General features: G+C 49.4%; 1 pseudogene across 1 annotated transcript in view; it reads right to left on the bottom strand.

Moving 5' to 3' along the window:
• The window catches only part of C2H1orf127P (chromosome 2 C1orf127 pseudogene), a 31202-nt pseudogene extending 15214 nt beyond the window's left edge, over window positions 1-15988 (bottom strand). The window contains 3 exon segments of the transcript NR_197406.1: window positions 2567-2665; window positions 12527-12658; window positions 15780-15988. The product of NR_197406.1 is annotated as a chromosome 2 C1orf127 pseudogene (transcript).

The following is a 15988-nucleotide window of genomic DNA, read 5'->3' as shown; positions in this document are numbered from 1 at the left end:
AGGAAAAGTCCTGGAAGGCCTCACATCATTTTGCCCCTCACCTCCCTGACCTCCTCTCCTACTTCCTCACCTCCCTCCCTCTGCTCCAGCCACACCGGCCTCCCTATGACTTCTCAGGCATGCCACGCACACACCTGCCTCAGTGCCTTTGCACTGGCTGTGCCCTCTGCCCGGAACTCCCTTCTCTTAGATTCCTACAGGGTTCCCTCCCCACCTCCTTCAAGTCTTTGCAGGGGTTCACCTTCTCAATGACCCCTCCCTCTATTGCCTTTATTCTTCCTCTGCTTCTTCTTTCTGTAGCACTTACTCCCTTTTCACCTGCTATCTGATTCCCTATTTATTGTAGTTATGGCTTGTCTTCCCCCACACAATGTCAATTCCCTGGGGCCAGACTATTTCCCCATTTTGTTCATCACAGCATCTGGAGTGCCTTGAGAAGTGACAGGCGTATAGAGGGGCTCTCAGTAAATATTTGTTGAATGAGTCCGGGTCAAGAGATTATGGGTAGTTTTTATCTTCTTTGGATGTTCTCTAGTTTCCATAATTCCCTTGTACTGTGTTTGTCATGATTTTTTCAAAAAATCATTTTTCAAAGCTCGCAGTTTAGGGGCTGGCCTGGTGGCATAGCGGTTAAGTGCGCATGTTCTGCTTCAGCGGCCCAAGGTTCATCGCTTCGGATCCCGGGTGTGGACGTGGCACTGCTGGGCAAGCCATGCTGTGGTAGGCGTCCCACATATAAAGCAGAAGAAGACGGCACGGATGTTAGCTCAGGGCCAGTCTTCCTCGGCAAAAAGAGGAGGATTGGCAGCAGATGTTAGCTCAGGACTGATCTTCCTCAAAAAAAAATTTTTTTAATTAAAAAAAATTTTAAAAGCTCACAGTTTCGTTTTCAAATTCTTCACTCCATTGTGTATTTGATGGGAGATGAATCTGCTATTTCAGAAACAAGCCCTGGAAGCCTTTCTGGGGGGATTCTCTGGTGACACGCTTCCCTTTTAAAAGCACGCGGCTCCTGCCTATATCTTTAGTGAGAGATCAGGCCGTGCCTCTGGCGGATGGAGGCTCTGAAAGGTGCGAGCTCGCTGGGGAAATAAAGTGTTGGAGCCTGGATGTGCAAATTGACCCGGGTCGTTTTAGTTTTGCATTCACGTCTGCACTTTGTAAATATTTGCCTGGCTCCCCGCGGCTCGCACCTGCTTGCTGTCCCCTCAGGTTTATGGAGAGCGGCAGGCACCGTCATTTCTCCATCCCCACCTGGCGCTGCGAGCGAACGCCGCTGCCAGGGAAGAAAACTCTCCCGCGAAAGCCACAGGTGTCTGACAGCGCCTAAAACTAATGGCCTGTGGCTGGCCGCTGTGACTAATTCTCTGATTATTGACTTTATGATTTTACGCTTAAAACTTCTTTATAATAACACACAGAAATGTTTAATGGGCTCTATCCAGAGCCATAAAAATTACTTATTGAACAAGCGTTTTAAAACTATTAATCTATTGTTTTCCATTAATAATGGCTCTCCAAAGAACAGGCGACAGCTTAATGTATCCACAGCATTTCTCCTCGAAAAGTGGCCTTTTTAATACATAAATGCCGCTCCCAAGGCATCGCGGGCTGGCTGGTCGGCCGGCCGCGGCTAACCCGCCCAGGGCAGATTCAGGTTCCACCAGTCCCAGAAGGTGCTTTAAGGATTTCCAGAATGAACAGGGGCCCTGGGAGGTCTTCAGAGTCCCTGAGAGACATCTGAGAGCCCCGCTCCTCAATTTCTCTCTTTCTGTGCAAAGGAGAAGAGGAATTCTAAGGGCTTGTTCTGCAAGGTCCACGACGGAGAGCACAGAGAGAAGCCGGCAATGTGCACATCTCTCTACTCTTCTTCCTTCCAGAAGGTTCCCAGTAATCACCTGGTGGTACCCGCCCCTTCCCACTTTTTCTGCCGGCAAGCCCACGGCTCAAAGTTTTCTGGGCTACCACGCCCCCGTTTTTTGCTATCTTAGGCACACAATCCCCCCAGGCACGGCTCGGTTCCCACTTCAGGTGGTGAGGCTCGCCCCTTTCACCCCCATCCATTTACTTTCCTGGGTGATGCAGATTTGGGAGCATCTTGGCGCCACATGGGCACTTATTCTGGGGTCTCAGGCTGTCTGCTCATTTGAACAAATATTTATTGAGCATCTACTGAGCACCAGGCAGTGTTCTTGGTTCTGGAGATATAGCAATAAACCAGAAACCCGGGGACTTTGCCCTCATGGAGCTACCTGCTGTGGGGGGAGCACAGGTGACAAGCAGGTGAACAATCGTAGCTCATTTTAACTAGTGAAGAGTACTGAGAAGCCAACAGGAAGAGACTGTGATGGGGTGGGCGAGGACTGCTTTAGACGGAGCATCCGGAAGGCTTCTGGAGGAGGTAGTCTTTGCGCAGAGATTTGAGTGACAGGAAGGAACCAGCCATGAGAAATGGGGGAGGAGCATTGTAGGCAGGGGAAAGGCAGTGCAAAGGCCCTGGGGGTGAGGTGTACATACAGGCATCACTATAGGCGATGGCCCAACCCAGCCAACGACTGTTCCTTACCTGGCAAGTGCAGGATTCTGCTCAGTCAATGCCTCAAACCCTCCACGTGGCTCCTGGGGATCCACAGAGCCACGCAGTCTGAGAAGCACTTGACCTCACCTGTCGAACAAGAAGATGCTTCTGAGAAGGAAGGAAGGACTTCAATGGAACGGTTAGGAAGGGGCACATAGGAGTCATATTGTCACAACCAAGAGGGACCCTTTACTCCACGCAGAGGTCACAGTTCACAGAAGGTCAGAGGATAAATGTCTTAGGGTGGGGCTTCTCAAACTTGAGTGTGCCTACAAATCACCTGGGGGTCTTTTTAAATTACAGATTCAGATTCAGTAGGTCCAAGGGGGGACTTGAGATTCAGCAATTCTAACAGGCTCCCAGGTGATGCCGATGCAGCTGGTCCAGGGGTTTGAATCCCACCTCGGTTTTATATGTGTGTGTGTGTGTGTGTGTGTGTGTGTACCACTTGCTTAGTTTCAATTTCTTCCTGTGAATTGATTGTATGATGACAATGGTGGTGACTACGGTGATGATGATGATGGAGATGATGATGATGATGATGGTAATGATGGCGACGATGGTGATGACAGGACTTCATAGGGTGGATGTGAGACTTGAATGAGTTAATGCCGACAGTGGTCTTTACAGGGTGCTCATCACAGAGAGTGGTGCCTAAAGATGACAGGTCTTATGACAATTACTATCACCCAGAGCTGCAAGGACTTGTCCATTGTCACAGAGCAACAGGATCAGGTGACTAAACATCCCAACCATCATTTTCCAGCTCATCACATAGTCAAACAAATTAGAGTGTCAGAGAAATCGAATAAACGTTAGGACGCCCACAACCGTGAATCAATACCAAAGCCCATGTCATGTTTCTCTGCTGCTGCTCGAGGCACATCTGACCCCTGGCCGGCCTCAGGGTCATCACTGTGGACAAGCTTCCTACCGTGTGGGAGAGTTGGTGGAGAAAATGGGGGCTCTAGGCTGAATCTACACAGCACAGACATGTGATAGCCGTGTGCAGTTTAAAAGATGTGAAAACGCCCAGGTAGGAACTTGCACATAAGTCACGTGACTCATAAAAGTGGATGAGGGGCAAACCAGGACATCTTTGGAGCTTTGCAGCTCAGCTGAGGACCCCCAGTGGAGGGCACAGCCTCTGCACAGGCCAGAGGTGAGAGGCAGCATGCAGTGTCCTGGTGACAACCCACCCCTACTTCTGCTCATGCCACCCCTAATCCACTCTCCACATGGCATCAAGAAGGATCTTAAAGTGTAAATGAGATCATGTCAGTTCCTTCTCAGAGGGTTTCAACAGCTGCCCTCTGTCCTTGGAATAAAATCCGAACACTTCCACAGCCCACAAGACCCTGCCCACCTCTCTATCCTCTTCCATCACCACACTCTGGCCAAGCTGGTCTTTTCTCCACCTCAGGGCCTCTGCACATGCTGTTCCCTCTGCCTGTAACACAGTTCCCCATTCTTCACATGGCTCCTCTTCATCCAGCAGGTCTCAGCTTCAATGTCACCTCCTCTGGGAGACCCTCTGACCACCCCGGCCTTGTGTTTGTTTCCTTCCTGGCTCACATCACTGTTGGAAATTACATTATCCACTGCTTCACAAGATTTCTGTATAATTCTCCCACTTGAGTGAAGACAAGTGCGGATAAGCTTGTTTTCCACTCAAGTGAAAATGAGCTTGAGCAGGACAAGGGCCGTGTCTGCCTGTTCACACTCTGCTCCCAGGGCCTTTCCATTGTCAGGGCCCAGCACGTAGTAGGTGTTCACTGACTACTTCTCCAGCAAATGGCCATGGCTGCAGCCTAGCGTGCCCAGGAGAGGCAGTAATGGAAGTAATGACCCGGTGATTTGTGTTTCCCTTCCCCCCTCAGCACATTAATTATGAACTCCATGAAAAGGCATAAATTGTGTCTAACATTCCCCACGGCACCCCCACACCTTGCCCCGTGCCTGACATCCCAAAGCCCTGATAAATACGTGTTAAACACATGCTTTCATTGCGAGTACACTGGAGTTTTCTGCACTCACACAGGAATGACAATGTCAAGTTTGGCCACAGCAAGAAGAATCATGTTGGATGTGACATAGTTCCCCAAACACAGCCCTGCCCAGGCAGCCCTAATGGCCTAGAGTTGATAAAGATCTTAAATTAAATATACTTGACCTTGAGAGAATTATGTTAAGTGAAATAAGCCAGCGAGAGAAAGATAATCTGTGTATGACTCCACTCATATGAGGAATTTAAAACTATGGACCAAGAACAGTTTAGTGGATACCAGGGGAAAGGTGGGGTGGGGGCTGGGCACAAAGGGTGAAGTGGTGCACCTACAACATGGCTGACAAACATTAATGTACAATTGAAATTTCACAAGATTGTAACCTATCAATAACTCAATAAAAAAAATTGAAAAAAAAATATATACTCTAGACCTGGCTTATCTGACAACTGGAGAAATGGGAAGATGGAAAAATCTTATCTCCTGGGTTAACTTCTCTTTCAACAGTGAAACGAAAGCTGCCGGGAAGATCACAAGAAGCACGGGGCCCCAGAGTTGGACGGTCAGGGTTCAGATCCCAGATGGAGATTTGCGACCTGGGGCAAGTCATCTAACCTCTCCAAGACTCCATTTTCTCTTCTGCAAAATGGGCACATGTGCCCATAGAAAGGTTTGGCCCTTTGCCACCAGCTCCTGGGAGGTAAATTCTAAGTGTGTGGACTGTTCTGCCTGAGAAGTGTCTTTGTCTACCTGGGGGCCTTGAGCCACACAGCACAGTCTATGCTCAGGATGTGATTTATGGTGGGGGGGCCTTGGACACTATCAGCTCAACCTCTGGAGGGGCTGGAGACCAAGGCTAGCCACGCAGGTGGTCAGCCATGCCTGTGTGACCGAGCCCAAGTAAAAATCTGGATGCCAAGGCTCAGGTGAGCTTCCCTGGTTGGCAGTCCTCTGTATGTCATCACACATCGTTGCTGGGAGGGGTCAGCACTGTCCGCACAACTCCGCTGGGAAAGGACGACCGGAAGCTTGCCCCTGGACCTCTTCTGGATGCTGCCTGCGCACCTCTTCCCCTGGCTGATCTTAATCCACATCCTTTCACTGTAATGAACCATAACCATGAGTATAATGGCTTTTCTAGGTTCTATGAGTCCTCCTGGTGAATTATTGCACCTAAGGGGGGCCTTGGGGAGCCCTGACCTTGAAGTTGGTGTCAGAAGTGAGAGTGGTCGTGGGACTCCTGAGCCTCACAGCACAGTGACAGCACCTCCCGCACTGGGGATCAAGAAGGTGAAATGAGGCAAGGCACGTAAACCCCTCAGCACAGGGCCTGGCCTGGAACAAGTGTTCAGCAGTATGTGCTCTCCTCTGGGGTCTGCTGTTTGGGGTGGTGGCTAACTGCAGGGACTCAAGCCCGCCTGCCTGGGCTGACATCCGGCTCCACCACTCGTGGCTGCTGGACCTTAGACTGGCCATCCCCTCCCTTGGAGCCTGGTTTTCTCATCTGCAAGTCGCACTCTTGTAAGGAGGAGGTAATGGACACAAATCCCCGAAGGCAGGCCTGGCACAGGACACACACTCCGAGTGCCAGTTTTCATTATTGAAGCAAGTGCTGCACTCTGAGTCGGAGGATCCCAGGCCCAGCCCTCCTGCTGGCACCAGCCGGCCACGTGGCCTCCAGCACTTGGCCTCCCAGAACCCATTTCACTGTCGGGAGGCTGAGAGACCGAAACCCAGTCTTCTGCAGAAGGCTTTCTCACTTCCGAAGTTACCCAATATCTCCAGGTTGCTTATCAATCTGCTCAGTGAGGAAACACCCAAAGCCTGATGCAAGCCACAAAAGCATGATTTATTGACCTGTCAAAAATGTCAAGTGCAGCGCTTGGCCTGTCCTTGTTTGACCTGAAGGGGAGAATCCATGGGAACACCACAGGTTGAACACAAAGAGACGATGGCCCTGCAGGAGAGGAGGAGCAGGGAAGAGGGTTGGAACACAGCTGTGTGCAGACAACAGCGCTGCTGCTGATCTCCCTGCTCTCGTTCAGTCCATCACATTCATTTGAGCGCCTACCCTATGCACTGACCAAGACAGGGAAAGACCCACCAAAAAACAGGTAAAGAAATAAACAGACAATCTCAGATGATGATCTGGCTCTGAAGAAAACAGAGCAATGACATACAAAGAGTTTGGGTTGGGGAACGTCAGTGTTAAAAGATAATTTTCAAAAAAGGAAACATTAGCACTCTCGTACAGGTAAAAAAAAAAATGAACCTGTGTTAAAGATTTTATTTAACTCATTATTAATGAGGGAACCAGGCAGATGTTACAACCAGTTCAAAGGAGAAATCAAAGAAGAGCTACGTTTATAGATGAGGAATGTTGAAATGAATTTGCAAACAGACACGAAACTGGCTTCTGCCGCAGAGGGGGATGGAAGTCAATTGAACCACCCCTGACGCAATTTATTTGCACATCGTCCAAAGACAAGAATCATTTGCATTTGTCATGGGTTCTCTACAACTCACAACATTATGAAATAGCTCAGAGGCAACGAAAGACGAACACAGGGAGCGGGAAGGGGGTGCTGTAAACAAGGCAGTTTTCCACTGAAGACGCGCTCTCATCTTTTTTTGCTCATTCCAAATTTCCTCACATCAGATAAAACATCGCTGAGAAGTGACATTTGAGCCAAGAGGGTACCAAGGAGTTCGTGCAAAGCTCTGGGGAGGGGCATCCCCAGCAGAGGGCACAGTAGGCGCAAAGATCCTACAGTAGAGAATGAGCGTGGTGTGTCTAAGGAACACAAAGAAGGTCAGCGCGGCTGGGGCCAGGGACAAGAGGGCGAGTGGCGGGCACAAGATGAGAAGAGCAGGCGGGCGCCAGAAAAAACAGCGCAGGCTGGGATTTTGCCTTAAGCGTGAAGGGAAGCCCTGAAGAACTGGGAGCGAGGAAGGGACAGCATCTCACTCGGGTTTTAAAAGAATCTTTCTGGCTGCCAAGACTGGAGCTATTTAAAAATGACTGTAGGCAAGAATCTAAACTTAGAAAGAAATTTTCCTCAGCAGAGTTTAAGAAACAATCCTGGAGCCAGAAGCTGGAAAGAAGGAACGGACAGTAACAGGGCTCCTGCCTCCTGGTGGGAATGAGATGGGTTCAACCACTTTGGGAACCTGATAGAACCTACTAAAACCAAACATTCCTACCCTGTGACCTCCAGCAATTCCACTCCAACAGATGCCTGAGCATGTGGGCACCAGAAGACGTGGACAAGATCGTTCACCTCAGCACTGTTACTTCCTAAACCTGGAAACCACTCAAATGCCCATCAATAGTAGAACGGATTCAGTGGTTTACTCATCCAGTGGACTCCTGTACTGCAATCAAAAGGAAGGAACTACTGATACGTGCTGATACACGGACGAATCGCAGACACAATTTGCTGAGTGAAAGAAGCCAGAGTTAGAAGAGTATGTACTTGGGGCTGGCCCAGTGGCACAGTGGTTAAGTGCGCACGTTCTGCTTCGGCAGCCCCGTGTTCGCCAGTTCGGATCCGGGGTGCAGACATGGCACCGCTTGGCACACCAAGCTATGGTAGGCATCCCACATATAAAGTGGAGGAAGATGGGCACGGATGTTAGCTCAGGGCCAGTCTTCCTCAACAAAAAGAGGAGGATTGGAGGCAGATGTTAGCTCGGGGCTAATCTTCCTCCAAAAGAAAAACGAAGAAGAAGAAGAGTATATATTCTCTAATGACATTTACAGGAAGTTCAAAACAGACAAAACCAGCCCTAGGGTTTGGAAATCCAGATAGGGTTTACCTTCCCAGAGAAAGAAAAGCGCAAGGAATGATTGAGAAGAAGCCCAGGAAGGGCTTCCAAGGAGCTGATGCTGTCAGCCTCGTCCCCGGTGGCAGTCACAGGAGTGTGCACTTCGGAACAGTGATTGAGCCACACACCAGAGCTGAAGGGAACAACTGTGAAGTGCTTTGAAACGGATCCCCAAATTACTAGGTTCCTTCAACAGAAAACTGGGTGTCGTCCACCACACGCATCAGGACTATTTTCTTCTATGCACATTTTCATCAGCTTTGAGCTATTTTACAGCTCTGTGAGTTGTTGAATACTGATAATACTGCAAAGGATGCTTGTCCAGAAAAACACACACTGCGTCCAGTGGAGTTGTAGTTAGTTACTGACCTACGGAGACTGACCAATTTTGTATCCATTAAGCCAATCCATTCCAGCATTCCTGACGGCCTATAGTGTGTCCGCTCCTGGATTCTGCTTCAAACCCATTGTAATGTCATACTGGTTCCCTCATTAGTTAGTGAGTTCAATAAAATCTATGACGTGTTCATTTTATATTTGTATAAAAGTCATGATTATACCCTTTTAAAAAAATTCTCCTGGGGCTGGCCCTGTGGCCAAGTAGTTAAATTTGTGAGTTCCACTTCGGTGGCCCAGGGTTTTGCTGGCTCAGATTCTGGGCATGGACATGGCACCGCTCATCAGGCCACGCTGAGGAGGCGTCCCACATGCCACAGCTAGAAGGACCCACAATTAGAATATACAGCTATGTACGGGGGGGCTTTGGGGAGAAGAAGGAAAAATTAAAAATAAATTTTAAAAAGATTCTCCTTTGGGGCTGGCCCCGTGGCCGAGTGGTTAAGTTCGCGCGCTCCGCTGCAGGCGGCCCAGTGTTTCATTGGTTCGAATCCTGGGTGCGGACATGGCACTGCTCATCAGACCACGCTGAGGCAGCGTCCCACATGCCACAACTAGAAGAACTCACAACGAAGAATACACAACTATGTACCGGGGGGCTTTGGGGAGAAAAAGGAAAAAATAAAATCTTTAAAAAAAAAAAAAAAAAAGATTCTCCTTTAACAAGATCTATATGTTTTTCTGTATTTATGGTAGGCTCCAATAAAAAAAAAAAAGGTTAAATAAAAAAGTTAACTTTAAAAGGACGGGACAGGGCACTGTGGTTCCATCTAAGACTGCTATCATCAGCCTTCAAGTCTTGGATGGGACAGGGCCAGGCCAGCTGCCAAGGCCGACAGTCTCCCCAGTGCAGTTTGGCAAAGAACGACAGGACCATCTCCTCGGCCTGGAATCTGAGCCCAGCCTGCAGCCTTGCAGCCAGAGGGACAGCCGGCTGTCCGCTGCTAACTTCATTCACTGAATTCAAAAGCAAGAGCCTCGCCCCGCTCCTAGGAGGCAGGCCGGTCCCTGCTCCTCCCTGCTCGCTGGATGCTGAACCTGCTGCGGCCTCCCGCCGGTTCCCAGCAGGGGGGAGCGCTATTATTATTTGATTAATTCACAAAACAAAGACCTGGCTTGGGCAATTGGGCTTGAAGTAAGGTTCTCCAAGGGCGAGTAAATCTGAAACTAGAGCAGAGAAATAAACCAGGGAAGGAGAAGTGGTTGTCTCTGACATTTAGCTCCATCCTCGCCAGGGAATTCTTGCCTCTGCCGTTATATTAAGAAAAGCTGCGCAAAATCGACCTTGCAAGAGGCCAGGGGCAGCGGGTGGATGGCAGACGACCACCCCTCTTCGGTACCTGCTCCAGTACTCCTCCTGGAGCTTCTGACCCCAGTGATGACTGACAAACTATTAGGAGAAAGATGTGGGCTTAGGTTTTGCCCCCTCACCTCTGCACCCCAGCTGAGGTGGTCCCTGAACTTAGCCGTCTCAGCCTAGGGGTGGAATGACACTCCATCCCCAGAGATGACCCCCATCTCCGAGAGAAGTGGGTGGTACCCAAGGACTGGGTTGGTGGGAGACAGCGCCCAGGCCTCCTCCTCCCCCGCCCTCCCCTACTCAGCTTCTCCATCACCTTCATTGTCTTCCGAATTACAAACCTCAGCAAACGCGAAACAAAAGCCCTGCAGTGAACGGCCAAGCCCCCCCGGGGGAAGTGGCCACAGCCAGCTATTGTTAACATTCAAGCAGGCCCTTGGAGGCCTCACTTCCCACTCCCATGAGCTCTCAAAGTATTTCTTAAAAGTGGATCTCAGCTGAGGAAGGGAGGCAGCAATTCTGTTGCTAAGGAAAATGAGATTTTCTCTGTCTCCTCACAATTCAGTAGCTTGTGACCAGGATCCCTGTCATCGGGAAACCTGAAATCAAGCATCTCTTGGTCAACTTGAACCCTAATTTGTTTTAAGGACCCCTCTAAAAAAAACAGTGAGTGTTCCGTTTTCTCCCAACATTCTGGGAATCCTTTGCAAGACGGAATGGCTCAAATTCCGGGAGCCTGAGGAAGGTGGGAACGACTATGGCTGGACATCATCTGAGAGGCCAGCCACTCCCAGACCACTCCCACACCTGGTCCGGCCTCACATTGGGGCCCCTCTTCCCACTTAGATGTGAGGTTTCAGGATTCTGAGAGAAAATACTTGGTTTCTGCTCCAAGGGGTATGGGAGTGCTTAGTGCTCCATTGGCTTCTCCCAATTCCCACAATAACCAGGTAAAACCTTTGTGAACGGCCTGGATAAGGCATACTTACCAGACGACTGCCGAGGATCTCCCCTCTCCCCCATCCTCAGGCTCATCAGCTCTCTCCTGCCCTGGATGAATTTATCCAGAAGCAGTTCCAAGCGCATACGTGAAAGGTCAGCCTCCTCCCTCCCCTCCAGAGCAGGTCTCAAGGGTCACTCAGGTGCCAAGGAGCACAGGTGGGAGTCCACATCTCGCAACTCCTCCCTGCCCCCGTTCTTTGGCGAGATTAACTGTGTTAGCCCTGGGAGCCCCAAGTAAAGATGGTGACCAGAAGAATGACAATAGAGGGGCCAGCCCTGTGGCCTAGTAGTTAAATTCATTCTCCCATTTGGGAGCCCAGGTTTGGTTCCCAGGTCGTACACCACTCGTCAGTCATGCTGTGGTGGCGACCCACATACAAAATAGAGGAAGATTGGCACAGCTGTTAGCTCAAAGTGAATCTTCCTCAGCAAAAGAAGAAGAAGAAAGATGACAGTAGACTGATTCTACTGAAAGCCAAAGGCTGAAGCTCAGCTTGCAGGAGAGAACTGCGTAGGGAGAAAAAAAGAGTTTTTTCCTCGACCCTTTTAGGGTCCCAGGCTGGATCTGCAAATTAAACTAAAAAAGATAGAGTAACAGGAGAAAAGCATTGACACTTATTTAATATAAATTTTACAGGACACAGGAGCCTTCACAAGGAAATAAAGACCCAGAGAAATGGTTAAACCTGAGTGTTTTATGCTAGGCTGGATGAAGAGTGGACAGTCGTGGAGAAATTTGACAGAGCAAAGAGCATGGGGTAAGTGCAGCAGTGGGGGACACTCAGCAAGGCCTGTTCCTTCAGATTCCCCTCAGTGTCCCTGCATCTTAGAGAAAAGGATGCTCCTCTCCTCCAGGTATAGGGAGGGTACCTCTCACATGAGAGTCCTTCCTGCTTCTGCCATTTCTCAGACTCCTTCAGCTTAAAATATTCAACATTCCACGGTGCCATATTTTGGGGTAGCGTGTCCTGAACGCCTGTCTCCAGGCCAAATGAAGGAAAGAAGCTGAGAAGCCAAGTTTAACTGAGAAACAGTCATGCTCTCTCGACCTGACTTCCCAGAAACCTACTCAGGGGGCCCCCTTCTGGCAGAGTTCAAAGGGAGCTGGGAGCCGCCACCCCAGCTGGCTGAGGTTTGGAGAGTTTCTGAGCGAATGAACGGAGACTTTCTGAATGGACCAGCTGAGGCGGGAGAAATCATGGACAGAGGAGGGAAATGAATCGACTTGGAGTTTTTAAAGGATCGCTGTGGCTGCTAGGTTGAGATGGCCTGGAAGGGGGTGAGGGAAGAAGCCAAGAGACCAGCCGAGAGCCTCATGCCACCATCACGCAGCAGACAAGTGTCCCCCGCACACGCCCGGCCCTTGCCTCCCAGTTGTTCCTTTTCACGGAGTCTGCACTTGGCTCCCCCACCTACCTGCTTCCGACCCTCTCTGCCAGGCCCAGCTCAGTGATCATTCTCCAGGCTCTCCAGGACTGACACTGCATGCCTGGATCTTGTGGTTAGATATCCTTCAAGCATTTGATGTTTCAGTGCCACAAAGCAAGGCTGCAAACAAGAGTGGAAAGAAGCAGCAGACTGAAGCTGGGAGACACATCCTGGCCCCAGTTCGGCTGCTAACCAGCTCGGGCAAATCGCCTCACTTGCCTGTGTTTGTTTGCCTTTCCACACCGCTGTTATGGGCGGAGTTGTGACCCCCCCCCACCCTGCCCCCCAAAATTCACATGTGGAAGTCCTAACTCCCAGGACCTCAGAATGTGACCTTATTTGGAGATAGGATCTTCACGGAGGTAATTAAGTTCAAATGGGGTCATTCGGGCCCTAACCTAATCTGACTAGTGTCCTTATAAGAGGAAGTTAGCACACAGACACACACAGAGGGAAGACCCCGTGAAGACACAGGGAGAAGACAGCCAGCCACAGCCAAGGAGAGAGGCCTCAGAAGGAACCAGCCCTGCTGACACCTTGATCTCAGATGTCCAGCCTCCAGAACTGTAGGAAAATAAATTTCTGTTGTTTAAGCCCCTAGTCTGTGGTGCTTTGTTATGGCGGCCCCAGCAAACTAATCCCCCTGCAAAACGAGCACTTAGGACCCACGGCTCCTAATACCCCTTGCAAGTAAAAAATATGCATCTTCATTCTAACTGTTCCATTTTATCTCTATGTGTGCCTTCTTTCCCCCCAAAATTTTGCCATCATTGAAAGTCAAGGAACTTCAAAATCCCAGCAGGGTGCTGGGCACATGGTAGCTCCTCATAAACACTTACTGAATGAATAAAAGAACAAGAGGGCAAAGGAGAAGGGAAGACCCTTAATTCTGTGAAATATAGTGTTCACTGTGCACCTGCTATGTGCTGGGCCCTGTTCTAAGTGCTGGGCTTACAGTCGTGAATGGGAGCTGTCCTCACTGCCTTCATGGAGGTGACATCCTAGTATGGGGGGAGGAGAACAAACCTTAGCACATAAATAAGGAAATTCTGTAATACTGCTAGTCAGTCAACCCCAACTCCTTATTGAACAGCTACTTTGTGCCAGGAGCTGCCCCAGAGGTAAACAAGGCCATCCCCCTGTTTCAGCTGCAGCCCCAAGCAGCCCCTCTGTTAGTTTTCTAGGGCTGCCATGACAAAGTACACACACTTGGTGACTTAAAACACCAGAGACTGGGGCCGGCCCGGTGGTGCAGTGGTTCAGTATGCACGTTCCGCTTCTTGGCGGCCCAGGGTGCATCAGTTCAGATCCCGGGTGCAGACATGGCACCACGTGGCAAAAGCCATGCTGTGGCAGGCGTCCCACATATAAAGTAGAGGAAGGTGGGCACGGATGTTAGCTCAGGGTCAGTCTTCCTCAGCAAAAAGAAGAGGATTGGCAGTAGTTAGCTCAGGGCTAATCTTCCTCAAAAAAAAAAAAAAAAAACCCCACAAAGACTGATTCTCACGGTTCTGGAGGCCAAATCACGGTGTCAGAAAGGCCACGCTCTTTCTGCAGGCCCTAGGGGCGGGCCCTCCCTTCCTCCTAGGTTCTGGCGGGTGCCAGCAATCCTCCGCATTCCTTGGCTTGTAGATGCATCACTCCAATCTGCCTCCATCTGGCTGTTCTCCCTTGTGTCTCTAGTCCAAACTTCCCTCTTCTTACAAGGATACTAGTCATCAGATTAGAATCCACCCTAATCCAGTAAGACTTCATTTTACCTTGATCACAGCTGCCAAGACCCTATTTCCAAATAAAGTCACGTTCACAAGTGCCAGGGGTTTGAACAGGCCTTTTGGAGGGACACAAGTCAACCTACAACAGCTACTGTCTTGCCTTGCCCACTCAGAGCGAGCAAGACTGCAGCAGAATTTAAAGGTCAGGACTATCCCTCTCCACCCCATTCTTGGAATCTGATTAATTCTGTTAATCATTTTTGGATCTTTTTTTTTTAACTGAGCTGTAAGACAATTATCCCAGATACATCAAAATTTTGGAGTCTTAGGATAACATCCTTTTTTTTTAACTGGATCTCTTCTCCTCAGCACTTCATTATGACAATTTTCAAACATGCAGAAAAGTCAGAAGTGTACAGTGAGCATTCACATAACCACCACCCGGATTCGACTCAGATCGTTGATCTATTGCTCCATCCATTTTGGATTGTCTCTCTTTTTGACTCATCCCTCTGTTGATCAACATTTCCTTTAATCCCATGTTGCTCTGGATTTAAGAGCCACCTGAGAAGACGTGGGGTTGGAATTCGGGATCCAGTGCATTGCGTGGAGGCTGGTTGTCATCAGGGTCTGTGCACACACAGATGGGAGGCCCTCGTGACACCCAACAGAAGCACCCAAGAGCAGAACACACAGCTGATTAAACCTCCACGGGGACTCTCGAGGGTGCCGGAGGGGCCTGGAGGCCCTGGCCCTCTTTAGAAGGCCTCACGCAGGAATGCCAAGGCCTGGGCAAACGTCCTCAGAACACAGCTCATTCAACTCACTCGACTCAGAGAACCTTCGAGGACCACCCCCAAGCTCGCTCTTAAACCTTAAAATGAGACGACGAAACAGGAATTAAAAAGAAGGTTTTCTTCCCTGTTTTGACAACCAAAACCCCATTCCTCCTGCACACACATAGCCCGTGCAGAGCTGTCCATCACCCTATACACATATGCCCTTCACACACACCCGCACACACACACACACACACACACACACACACACACAGAGTAGGGGCTCCTGTCTTGGATACTTTTAGAGAAAGCAGTTTCGTTGGGATCTTTTCAGTTGGGCTCAAATTTCATTTCTCCATTTAGGAAAATCACATTTTCAAAATTGCTTTTGCTCAATAGATTGGAAGCCCTGGGAACTGGCCAAATCACAGCCCCCTCACAGTTTCACCACGATTTTATTTAACACCCTCCCTCTCTTGCAAATGAGAAATTGTGAAATCCTTTTTAAACTGAGGGCTCTTATACCTACTAAGCCGGTTTTTCAAAAGCAGAAACCACTGACCCACTCATCGGTTCCCTTTGATAGTTAGAGGTCAAAGATTAATAAAATATATTAACTTCAATTGCCAAGCTTCCAAGGCATTTAAAACGGGCCTATCTCAGTGAGATCTGGCACCATCATTACCACTTTATAGATGAGGAGACCGACCTTTGACTACACGATTACCAGGCTTGGTGAAAAGCTACCTGATTAGTCAGTTGCCAAAGACACACAGCACCCTGGGAACCAGGGAATGAATGGTCAGTGAGTTGTGACACAGAAACACGGCTTTCTTCTTTGCTCTACTAGAAGTGATGTAATCCATTCTAGGGACGAGTTCCCTCTCTTTCTGGAACAGAATGCAAGTCTTTGACCATCCATCCCTCCAAGAGGGGAGCCAGTTTGTCTGTTGCTA

The sequence above is a fragment of the Equus caballus genome, chromosome 2, assembly GCF_041296265.1.
Source record: "Equus caballus isolate H_3958 breed thoroughbred chromosome 2, TB-T2T, whole genome shotgun sequence".
Lineage (NCBI taxonomy): Eukaryota > Metazoa > Chordata > Mammalia > Perissodactyla > Equidae > Equus > Equus caballus.
The sequence above is the reverse complement of the archived record's forward strand: the minus strand, read 5'-3'. Positions and strand labels throughout refer to the sequence as shown.